Source organism: Jaculus jaculus, chromosome 12, assembly GCF_020740685.1.
Source record: "Jaculus jaculus isolate mJacJac1 chromosome 12, mJacJac1.mat.Y.cur, whole genome shotgun sequence".
NCBI classification, from domain to species: domain Eukaryota; kingdom Metazoa; phylum Chordata; class Mammalia; order Rodentia; family Dipodidae; genus Jaculus; species Jaculus jaculus.
In genome coordinates, this window is record NC_059113.1 from 76,077,930 (window position 1) to 76,090,651 (window position 12,722).

At 38.3% G+C, this 12,722-nt stretch overlaps 1 protein-coding gene across 11 annotated transcripts in view; it reads right to left on the reverse strand.

Moving 5' to 3' along the window:
* The window catches only part of Sclt1 (sodium channel and clathrin linker 1), a 222,541-nt gene that overhangs the window by 75,258 nt on the left and 134,561 nt on the right, over positions 1-12,722 (reverse strand). The window lies entirely within an intron of this gene.

The following is a 12,722-nucleotide window of genomic DNA, read 5'->3' on the forward strand; positions in this document are numbered from 1 at the left end:
CTTTATAACTAAGCCTTTCTCATTTGTTATACAGTAATTCCAACTGCACATGGCAGAACTGAAACTATTAGTAGAATCAACAGACTAACTTGAAGGGGAAACTTAAGGTTGTCAGGTGTGTGCTGGCCTCCAAAAGATAGTTAATGTAACTTGGAATAAACTGCCTGATTTTTCTTAACTTATAAAAATATTTGCACATATGAACCTAAAATATGATTGTTTATTTTTCTTTCTGCAAGCATAACTTAATTTTGGGTTAGTCAAACATGTTTATTATTATAGACTGATTTTGAAATTGGGTACACCAGGGCCGCCTGCCATTGCAAATGCATTCTACATGCATGCGCCACTTTGGGCATCTGGCTTTATGTGGGTACTAGAGATCTGAACCTGGTTGAACTCGGGCCTGTAGGCTTTGCAAACAAGCACTTTCAACAACTGAGCCATCTCCCCAGCCCAAAATGTGTTATTTTGAACATTTAAAAAATTACTGGGGTTGGGGGCTGGAGGGATGGCTTAGCAGTTAAGGTGTTTGCCTGCAAAGCCAAAAAACCCAGGTTCAATTCCCAGAACCCATGTTAGCCAGATGCACAAGGAGACACAGGTGTTTGGAGTTCATTTGCAGTGGCTGAAGGCCCTGGTGCGTCCATTCTCTCTCACTCTCCCTTTCTCTGTCAAAAAAAAAAAAAAAAAAAAACCCACAAAAAAACAAACAGAAAAAGATACTGGGCAAAATTATGGGTTCCATTGTGCCACTTACATACGTGTATATAATTTTTATTATACTATGGTGGTTTGAATTAGGTGTCCATCATAAACTCATGTGTTCTGAATGCTTGACAGCAGCTGAAAGCAGTTTGGGAGCTGGAGGTGTGTTTTTGGGGACTAGTTATGGGCACGAGAGCCAGCTTCCTGCTGCCAGTATTTGGCTCACCCTCTGCTGTTGCTTCTACCTGCTGTGGCAGAAGTGATGTCCAGTCCCTGCTTATGCCATGCTTTCCCTTGCCATTATGGAACTTCCTCTCTAGATTGTAAGCTAAAATAAACCTCTCAACAGCTGTGGCTGGGTGCTTTGTGTCAGCAAGGTGAAGGTAACTGCAAAACATACCATCCCCAACTTTCTGGTTCCCTTGTCCAACCCAAATAGTCTTACTTCTGCTTTCAACACACACACACAAAATCTAGATTCTACCTATGAGAGAAAACATGTCATATTTGCCTTTCTGAGTCTAACTTATTTTGCTTAACATGATAATCTCTGGTTCCATCTATTTCCTGCAAATGATATAATTTCATTCTACTTCTTGCCTGCTTAAGTCTTCCATACCATATTTTCTTTTATCTGTTCATCTTTGGAGACACTGAAACTGATTCTAATCTTGGCTACTGTGGAATGCTATTGTGAACAAGGATCTTCAGTTTATTTCTATGTGCAGTAAGATTTTTTCTCTGATCCTAGCCAGAGTATAACTCCACTTTGCAGCAAGCATTCAGCTAACTGTTCTACATGCCAGGCTGTAGCAAAAGAAGCTAAAGTAGAATTCTGGATATAGTAAGAATGGAGCACACATAAACAGCTTTCTCAGAGTCAGTTTTGTCTGTTTTTATGTTGCCAACAGTAACCTCTGCTGGTTCAACACTATTCAGCACTCTGAACTCAGGTTTGCAGCAATTCTGTTGTTGACTTACAGTCATAAAATGGGAGAACTTGGTAAGCAGGAGGAGTTTGGAGACCATGACAAAGTGCAGTTGTCCTCAGCCTTCCACTGCTAGAGTAAGTAACCTCTACTAAATTCATCAAGAACTTAAATGAATCATCCTGTCTTTGTGGATGCTGTTTCTCCCAGTTTGGGGATGTTAACTTTATTTCTCCTTGAGGGGTAAGGGAATCCAACACTGGCTCTAATATATACCCCAGTGGTATAGCTAGAACATATGGCCTTTTTTTCCAAGTAAACTGCATACTGAGTTTTGTGTCTACACTAATATGTATTTCTAACAGCAGTGTGGAAGGGTTCCTTCTACCCATGTCCTTGCCAGCATTTATTTGTTGTTGTTTGTTATCTTGACAGTAGCCATTCTGCTGCGGTGAAACAGAATTTCAATGTAGTTTGATTTGCATCTCCCTAATGTCTGAAGATACGGAACATTTTTTCACATATTTACTGGTTGTATGCACTTCTTTTGAGAACTGCCCCTTACTGGAATTTTTTGGTGTTTTTCTTGAGTTCCTGAAATATTCTAGATATTAATCTCCCACACATTTGTAGCTGGCAAAGATCGTCATCAATTCATCAGGCTGTCTCTTCGCTTTGTTTTTTCTTTTAATATACAGAAGCCTTTTAATTTCATGTAATCCCATTTGTCAGTTATTGCTGTTGCTTTGAGTTACTAGAGTCCTTGAGAAAGTCTTGGCATATATATGATGTGTTTTCTTTGTTTTTCTCTAGTTTAAGTTTTATCACTTATAGTAAGGCTTTGATTCATTTTGACTTGGTCTGTGCACATGGTGAAGATGAGGATTGTTGCATTTTTCTACATGTGTGTATCTAATTTTCTCAGTATCATTTGTTAAAAAGGCTATTTTCCAGTGTATGTTTTTGAAACTTTTATAAAAAATTCACATGGCTACAGTTATGGATTTCTTTCTAGGTACTGTCTATGTGTGATTATTTGTTAAGGTGCCATGTTGTGTTTGTTACTATGGCTCCATAGTACAATGTGCATTTCAGTATTATGATACCTCCAGGTTTGGTCTTTCTACTCAAGGATATTCTGGCTATTTATTTGGAGTCTTTGTGCTTCCATATGAATTTTAGGATTGTTTTTCTAGTACTGTAAAGAATGTTGTTGAAATTTTTATACGGATTATGTTAAGTCTGTAGATTGCTTTTGGTAATAGGGCCACTTTGACAAGTTATTTTGGCAATGTATGAGCATGAAAAGTCTTTCAATCTTCCAGTATTTTCGATTTTTTATTAAAAAAGTTTATTTATTTATTAGAGAGAGAGATAGAGGCAGGCAGGCAGGTACACACAGAGAGAATGGGCATGCCAGGGCCTTCAGTGCTGCAAACAAAAGATGCACATGTTACCTTGTGCATCTTGCTTAAGTGGGTCCTGGGGTATCAAACCTGGGTCCTTTGGCTTTGCAGGCAGTAGCATTAACTGCTAAGCCATCTCTCTGGCCCTACCTTCAGTGTTTTAAAAACATTCTCTTTATTATGTATTTGCATAGGGGAGAGAGAGAATGAGAATGAATATGAATGGTTATACCACAGCTTCTTGCTACTGCAACCAAATTCCAGATGCACACACCACTTTATCCATCTGACTTTCTGTGGATACTAGAGAATCAAACCCAGTCTGTCAGGCCTTGCAAGCTAGGCTCTCAACCATTGAGTGATTTTTCCAGGGTCTTCAGTTTTTATCTTTAGTGTTTCAATACTTTCATTGTAAGACCTTCACCTCCTCAACTACATTAATAAATTTAAGAAGGGTATTGTGAATTTGACTGTTTGATTTCTTTTCAATATATTTGTTATTAGGATATAGATAAGGTACTGATTTTTTCACATTGACCTTGTGTCCTAATATTCTGCTTAAATTCTTGTGTTTTTAGATTTTCTTATGTACAGGATAATATTGTCTACCAACATGGACTACTTGAATTCTTCCTTTCCTGTTTGTATTCCCTTTACTTCTATTCTGGCTAAGGATTGAATCACTATATTAATCAATACATGATCTTGTTTCTGATTTACATAAATGCCTTTATCCCATGTCACATAATGTTGGTTATAGGTATGTCATCAAAAGCTTTTATTAAGTGATGTATTATTCCTATATTCTTAGTTTGTTTAAATACTTATCATGAAAAGATGCTGAAATTTGTCAAAGAATTTTTTTGTAGTTATTGAGATGGCCACATGATCTCTTTCCTTAACTCTACTTAGGTGCTGCATTACACATATTTATATGTATATTGAACCATCCTAGCATGCGTGCAATAAAACCAACCTGACTATGTAGTATGATCACTTTAATGTGTTGATGAATTCAGTTTGCAATTACTATTTTCAGTTACTATTTTTTTGAGAACTTTATGTCTGTTCTGTAAGGAAATGATTAAAGTTTTATTTTATTTCTCTTGGTTTTGATTATCAGGGTAATAATGGCCTCACAGAATGGGCTTGGTAACACTCCTTCCCTTTTTGTTTTAAGGAATGGTTTGAGAAGCACTGGTCTTAGTGCTTTAAGATTTGGTATACTATGGCTGTGAATCTGTGTGGTTCTGGACATTTACTGGAGATGTTTCTTTACTGTGTCTATTCTATTATTCTTTTCAGATCCAGTTAAGTTGTTTATAGCTCTAAATTAGTTTGGTTGTAAGTTTCTCAATTTTGTTTTTCTCTTTTTATCACTGACTCTTTGTATTGTTCTTCTAGTCTCTTCTACACTAATTACTGCTCTTGTGCATTTCCTTCTATTGATTTTTTTTTTTTTTTTTCTTTTGAGGTAGGGTTTTACTCTAGCCCAGGCTGATCTGGAATTCACTATGGAGTCTCAGAGTGGCCATAAACTCACAACAATCCTCCTACTTCTGTCACCCAAGTGCTGGGATTAAAGATGTGCACCACCATGGCAGGCTCTGTTGTTGATTTTGTGTTTGTATTGTTCTTCTATGATCTTGAGGTACATTATTTATTTTCAATTTGTGATATGTAATTTAAGCACTCATAGATATGATTTTTCTCTTAGAACTACCTTTGCCACATATCATATTCTGATATGACATACTTTCATTTTTATTTACTTATACAACATTTTAAATTTCCTCTAAGATTGTTTTGGGAACATACTGGCCATTCAAGAGTCTATTGTGCAACCTCCAAATATCTGTCTAGTTTCTAGAGTTTCTTTTGCTACTGATTTCTAGTTTTCTTCTTCCATGATTTATTAATATATCTTATTAGAAAATAAGATTAAATTATTAGTTAAATTATTTCAGTTCCTTTGTATCTGCTAAAACTTGCTTATGGCCTAAACTTAAGATGTATTCTAGAAAAAGTTCCATGGGCTACAAGAAGAATGCTGTTAGATGGGATATTCTATAGTAGTGGTTTAAGTCTTCATGATCAACAGTGCAATGCCATTAACTTTTAGTTTCTTCATGGAATTTTAGTCTGGATGACCGATTTAAAAATAAGATGAGATATTGATGTCATTACTCACTTTCACTCTTATTAGGTTCTATTTTTCCTTTAATGCCCATTAATAAACTTTTTAGTATTTTATTTTTTTATTGGTTATATACACAGTGTGTACACAGTCATGTTGATACCATTGTTAGCCTCTCACTGCCCTCCCCACTCTGCAGTGACCCTGCTCGTTGGGTAATATGGGTCATGCATTGTGGAGATAGCCATCAGTTATGGGTAAGAGGCAATGTCTCTGTGTATCATGACCCAATTTATGGCTCTGACATTCTTTCTGCCCTATCTTCTGCATATTTCCCTGAGCCATGTTGGGTTCATTTTAGGTCTGCTTCAGTGATGAGGAGTTGGGAGCCTCCATGTCTCTGGATATCTGATTTGGAAGGAGCTGAGTATTCTCTGTGTCTATCTCCTTCACCCTTGTGCTGGTAGCAGATTCCCCAAGAAAGCAGCACTCTTGGTCATTTCCCCAATTACTCTTAGTTTCAGCTGGGGCCTTGGTGAGGTGTGATGGGCTGGTTCTCTCCTTAGCATCTGCATCCATCTGACAAAGAGAAGCAAATTCTCCAACAGACAATGAAGTTAGCACCAGATAAAATGGGATAACCATTGTTATTTTAGAGAAAACTTAATAGGTGTAGGTCCTCTTGTAGCCCACGACTGGTGGGAGCTGGATAATGCAGAGTGGGCTTCTTTTGGATGTGGTTCTGACTTGTTTCCCAGGTCCAGCTATGGGTTGCATTCCACTGAGCGTATCAGTTAGCCAAATCAAGAGCATATGGTTTCTCACTATTATACTTGTGTAAGCATTATGTCAGGCTGTTTGCTGTGAGAAACTTAGACCATGAGTTGCTTGGACAGATGTTGGTCATTTTCCCCTAGCAGCTCATGTAGCACCTTCTGGCACTAGATGAGCTAACTGTCTGGGTACTGACTCTCTTCCAGATTTAAGACAGGTTACTTCATGTTTTGTACCAATAGCATATGGTGTCTTCAGCAGGAGGGTCTTACCAGTAACCTTTGGTGGGTCACCAAGTACTCTGACAAAAATCTGTCTTCTTTTGGGAAACCATGTAGGTCTCTCTGATGAATAGCTCATTGTGCATGATAACCATATGCTGGTACTAGAGTTACAGGCCAGTGCCAAGGAAAAGAAGGAAGAAAAAGGCAGGTAACATAAAAGAGATAGAGAGAAGGGGGGGTAGAGAGAAACAGGAGAAGATTAAGGTTAGTCTTCATCATACCCTCTCCAGAGCCCTGTAATTCATGTGTTCTCTCTAAGGACCTGATGATGGTTCAATCATTTAGTTTGTCTTTTAGGATGTAGAATTTTATAGTACCATTGGCATTTGAGTCCAGTTTTGTGTCCCCCACCCTCACCATTACTCTCCCCTCCCACCTCACCCACCCTATTATCCTCAAGATTCTGATTATGTAGGTAAGCATCTCGGGTACATTTAGGTTAGGAGCTGCAGATGAGTGAGACTATGTGATCGATGATTATCTTTCTGTGATTGGGTGAGCGCACTGAGAATAATCTGTTTCAGGCGACCATTTTTCTTCAAATTTCACTGTGTCATTTTGCCTTACTGCTGTGTAGAATTCCATTGTGTAGATATACCACATCTTGGTTATTTATTTATCTAATGATGGACATTTGGGTTGATTCCAGCTCTTAGCTATTATAAATTAAATACCTATAAACATGGCTGAGCAAATCTCTCTGAACTGAAGCATGCAGTTTTGAGGATAAATGCCCAGTAAGGGAATAACTGGGTCTGTTGGTAACTCTATATTCAACCTTATTGGGACTTTCCATATTGCTTTCCAAAGTAGTTGTACCATTTGCATTGCCACCAACAGTGGATGAGGGTTCCTATTTCTCCACGTTCTCAGACATTAATAAATTTTTAAGACAATGGGAACCCTGATGTTTGAGGCATATATATTTACAACTGTCATGTTTTTTGGTGATTTGTTTCCCTTATTAATACAAACTAGCCTGCTTCCTCTGAGTACATGTGGCTTGAAAGCTACCTGGTTAGATTTTAATATAGTTCTGCGTCATTTTGGCATCCAGTGAATTGGTATATCAACTTCCATCCATTCACTTTGTCTATTTTTGCAAGTGAGATGGAGTTTTTGAAGAAAAAGGGTTAGATTCATTTTTCATTTTTTAAAAATTATTTATTTAATTGAGAGCCACAGACACAGACAGAAAGACAGATAGAGGGAGAGAGAGAGAATGGGCGCGCCAGGGCTTCCAGCCTATGCAAACGAACTCCACATGCGTGCACACCCTTGTACATCTGGCTAATGTGGGACCTGGGGAACCGAGCCTCGAACCGGGGTCCTTAGGCTTCACAGGCAAGCGCTTAACCGCTGAGCCATCTCTCCAGCCCCATTTTTCATTTTTATTAGCTAATCTGCATCTTCTTTTATAACTAAGAGGCATTTGCCCATTTTTGTAATTCTCTTGCTTTTCTAAGTGGTTCAAATGTTTCCTGTTCTTATGGTTTTGGTGATTTCTTGGTTTGAATATGGTTAGTTACTTCCTAGTTTTTGTTTTCTTCCAATGAAATTTATTCTTTCTGGTGTTCTTCTGAATGAAACTGAATTTTTTCCTCCTCTGACGATAGGGCCCCTTTAAACATTTTAAGCACTTTTATCTTAGAGGTCATGAATTGCTTTGTCTTTGTCTTGTCTTTAATTTTCTGTTGATTTTGAATCTGCTGGATATAATAATGTTGGTTGGCAGTTATACATACAGTCAATCTTTGAAATATTATTTCAAGATTTCCTGCTTCTTAAGGTTTCTGCTGAGATATCTGAGGGTTTTGCCTTTGTGATTTGTCATTTTTCTTACAGGTTTTTAAAACTATTTCATTTTTATTTCTTTGAGAATGAGGGGCAGACAGATAGACATGGGCATGCCAGGGTCTCCAGTCACTGCGAACAAGTACCCGATGCTTGTGCCACCTTATGCATGTGGCTTACGTGGGTCCTGGGGAATTGAACCTGTGTCCTTTGGCTTTGTGGGAAAGTGTCTTAACTTTTAAGCTATCTCTCTAGGCCCTCTTACAGATTTTAGTAGTTTCTTTGTTCTGTAGTATAAGCATTTTAACTTTAATGCATTCTGGATAGGTTTAGTTTATTTTTACTTATGTCTGAGGTAATAAGGCATCTTGTGCTTAAATTTGCATTTCTTTCCCTAGATTTGAAAACATTTGTAATCTATTTTCATAACGTCAGGTTTTTGACTTTACTTATTTTTTAAAATATAAATCTCAGCTCCTTCTACCCCAAGGATTCTTGGTTTGATGTCATGATCATTGTCCAGTTTATGGAGGTTGTGATCATGCTCCTTGCTTTTATTATTTCCTCTTTATTGGTATCTGAATGTAGTATTTCATTCAATATTGTCTTTGTTCAGAAATTCTTTCTTTTTCTTGATCTGGTAGATGCATAATATTTTCCGTTGAACTTCTTATTTGACTGAATTTTTTAAAATTTAATTTATTAGTTTTCTTTTCAGCAAATACAGGGAGCTTGGTACCATTGTTTAGGCTCATCCATGATCTACCCCCTCCCATTGGACCCTCCTTGTTGATGTAAATGGGTTGTGCATTGTGGAGTTACCCACAGTTATTGGTACAATAAATGTCTCTGCATATCATGACCCAACATGTGGATCTGACATTCTTTTTGCCCCCTCATCCGCAAAATTTCCCTGAGCCATGTTGGGTTCATTTTTGGTCTGCTTCAGTGCTGAGGTGTTGGGGGCATCTGAGGCTCTGGCTCTCTGATTTGGTAGGCATTGATTTTTCTCTGTGGTGGTCTCCTTCCCTTTGTGCTGGTATCCGGTTCATCACGAAAACATCACCCTCGCTTGTTTTGCCAATTGTCCTTAGTTTCAGTTGGGCCCCTTTTGAGGAATGTTGGGGCAGCTCTCTCCTTAGGATCTGCATCTATCTGAAGAAGAGAAGCAGAATCTCCAACAGAGAGTAAGTTAGCAGCCAGAAAAGTGAAATCACAAGTACTTTTTTGATAGAGAGTTTGATAGGTATAGGCCCTCTTGTACCCCATGATTGATTGTAGCTTGATATTGGAGAGTGGACTTATGTTTGGGTATGGTTCTGACTTGTTTCCCAAATCCAGCTATGTGTGTGGTACCACTGAGGGGATCAGTTAGCCAAATCAAGAGCAGCTGGTTCCCCACCACGGCTGTGTGCCACTATTGCACTTGTGTGGGCATCACATCAGGTTATTTGTTGCTAATTAGGTTAGACAATGAGATGCTTGGACAGATATTGGTCATTTCCCCCAGTTGCCCATGTAGCACCTTCTGGCACTAGACACACTGACTGTATGGGGACTGACTCTCTCCTGGCTTCCAGCCATGCCATTCCATTTTACATGTCAGCTGCGTATGGAATCTTCAGCAATAGGGTCTTACCACTGGACTTTGGTGGGTCATCAAGTACTCTGACAGAAGTCTGTCATTGTTTTGGGAAACCTTGTAAGTGTCTCTGATTAAAAGTTCACTGTGGATGGTAGCCACAAGCTGGTAGTGGGGGTTACAGGTCAGTGCCCACTAAGAAATTGAGGAAAAACATAACTAATATACAAGTGTTAGAGAGGAGAGAGAGGGGAGAGGGGGAGAGGGAGGGAGGGAAGATGTAGAAGATTTAGGTTAGTCTTGATCCTAACCTTTCCAGTGTCTTAAGGTTCAGGTGTTTCCTGTAAGGGCCTAATGAAGGTTCAGCCATTTAGTCTGTCTTTTAGGAAGTAGAATTTTATGGTACCACTGCCCTTTGGGACCAGATTACTGTTTTCCACTCTTCAATGCCCTCCCTGCCCTCCCCACCCATCCTATTGTCTAGTACATGAGGTGCTTGCTGGGTATGTAAGGTATCTTGGGTAGATTCAGGTTAGGTGTAGATGAGTGAGACTATGTGCTGATTTTTTTGCTGTGATTGGGTAAATTCACTGAGAATGATCTGTTCGAGGTTCAACTATTTTTCCTCAAAATTCTTTGTGTCGTTTTTTCTTACTGCTGTATAGAATTCCATTGTGTAGATATACCACATCTTCGTTATCCATTCTTCTAATGATGGATATCTGGGTTGATTCCAGCTTTTAGCTATTATGAATTGAGCCACTACAAACATGGTTGAGCAAATCTCTCTGGCCTGTGGTTTGAAGGTTTTAGGATAGATGCCCAGTAAGGGTATAACTGGGTCTGTTGGTATTTCTAAAGTCAGCTTTTTCAGGAGTCTCCATATTGCTTTCCAAAGTGGTTGTACCATCCTACATTCCCACCAACAGTGAATGAGTGTTTCTGCTTCTCCACATCCTCGCCAGCATTTATTTTCATTTAATTTTTTGATGTTGGCTATCCTTATTGGGGTAAGGTGGAATCTCATAGTTGTTGTAATTTGCATTTCTCTGATGATAAGACATGATGAACATGTTCTTAAGTGTGTGTTTGCCATTTGTATTTGTATATCTTCCTCTGTGAATTGCCTGTTCAACTCTGTGCCCCATTTTGTGAGTGGGGTATTTGTCTTCTTATTATTTAGACTTTTGAGTTCTTTGTAGATTCTAGAGATTAGGCCTCTATCAGTTAGATAACCCACAAATATTTTCTCCTATTCTGTGGGTATTCTATTGCCTTTGCTTATTATATGCTTGTCTATAAAGAAACTCATCAGTTTCATATGATCCCATTGGTTGAGTGACTGTTTAAGAACTTGAGCCACTGGGGTTTTGTTCAGGAAGTCTTTTTCCATTCCTATATCATCGAAAGTACTTCCTAAATTTTCTTCCAGTAGTATTCGAGTTTCTAGTCTTATGTTGAGGTCTTTGATCCATTTGGATTTGAGTGTAGTGCATGGTAAAATGTGTGGATCAAGTTTTAGTTTCCTGCATGTGGTTATCCAGTTTGTCCAGCACCATTTGTTGAAGATTCTATCTTTTTTCCAGCCTATATTGTTCGGGCCTTTGTCAAAAATCAAGTAGCTATAGTTGCTTGACCCAAAATCTGGGTCCTCAAGTCTATTCCATTGGTCTATACTCCTGATTTTATGACAGTACTATGCTGTTTTTATTACTATGGCTTTGTAGTATAGCTTTAGATCAGGTATGGTGATGCCTCCAGAGGTATTTCTTTTGCTGAGGATATGTTTGGATATCCGAGGCCTTCTGTTTTTCCATATGAAATTTGAAATCATTTTTTCTACCTCTGTGAAGAACACTGTAGGGATTTTAATTGGAATTGCATTAAATCTATATATTGCCTTTGGTAGGATTGTCATCTTCACAATGTTAATTCTGCCTATCCAGGAGCATGGGAGGTCTTTCCATCTTCTCAAGTCCTCCTCAATTTCTTTTTTGAGAGTTTTTATATTTTCGTTGTATAGATCTTTTACTTCCTTGGTTAAATTTATTCCAAGGTATTTTTTTGTTGTTGTTGTTGCTATTGAAAATGGGACTATGTCCTTTATTTCTTTTTCTGTATCTTTGTCATTTGCATACAGAAATGCTATAGATTTTTGTGCATTGATTTTTGTATCGTGTTACTTTGCTACAGGAGTTAATCACCTTCAGGAATTTTGGGATGGAGTCTCTCGGGTCTCTTACATATACAATCATGTCATCAGCAAATAGAGCTAACTTAACTTCTTCCTTTCCATATTGTATCCCTTTTATTTCCTTCTCCTGTCTCATTGCTTGAACTAGGAATTCCAGAACTATATTGAAAAGCAAAGGTAAGAGAGGACATCCTTGTCTTGTTCCTGATCTCAATGGGAATTCCTCCAGTCTCTCTCCATTAAGTATTATTTGGGCCTTTGGAGCTTTGTATATTGCCTTTATTATGGTAAGATGTGAACCGGCCATGCCGATTCTCTCCAATGTTTTGATCATGAAGTGATGTTGTATCTTGTCAAAGGCCTTTTATGAATCTATTGAAATGACCATGTGGTTTTTATGTTTAAGCTTGTTTATGTGGTGTATTACATTAACAGATTTTCCTATGTTGAACCACCCTTGTGTTCCTGGGATAATTCCCACTTGATCAAGGTGGATAATGCTTTTGATGTGTTGTTGGATTTGGTTTGCGAGTATTTTGTTGAGAATTTTGCATCTAAGTTCATTAGGGAAATAGGCCTGTAGTCTTCTTTTCTTGTGGCATCTCTGCCTGGTTTTGGGATTAGGGTGATACTAGCTTCATAGAAGGAGTTCGGTAGCTTTTCCTGTTCTTCAATGGTGTGGCACAGTTTTAGAAAGATTGGTTTGAGCTCTTCCATGAAGGTTTGATAAAATTCGGCTGGGAATCCATCTGGTCCTGAACTCTACTTTTTTGGGAGGTTTTTTATTACTTTTTCAATCTCCATGAGTGTGATGGGCTCATTGAGGTGATTAATCTCTGAGTTTAGCTTTGGTAGATGATATGCGTCCAGGAATTTATCCATCTCCTCCACCTTTTCCAGTTCTTTGGAGTAGA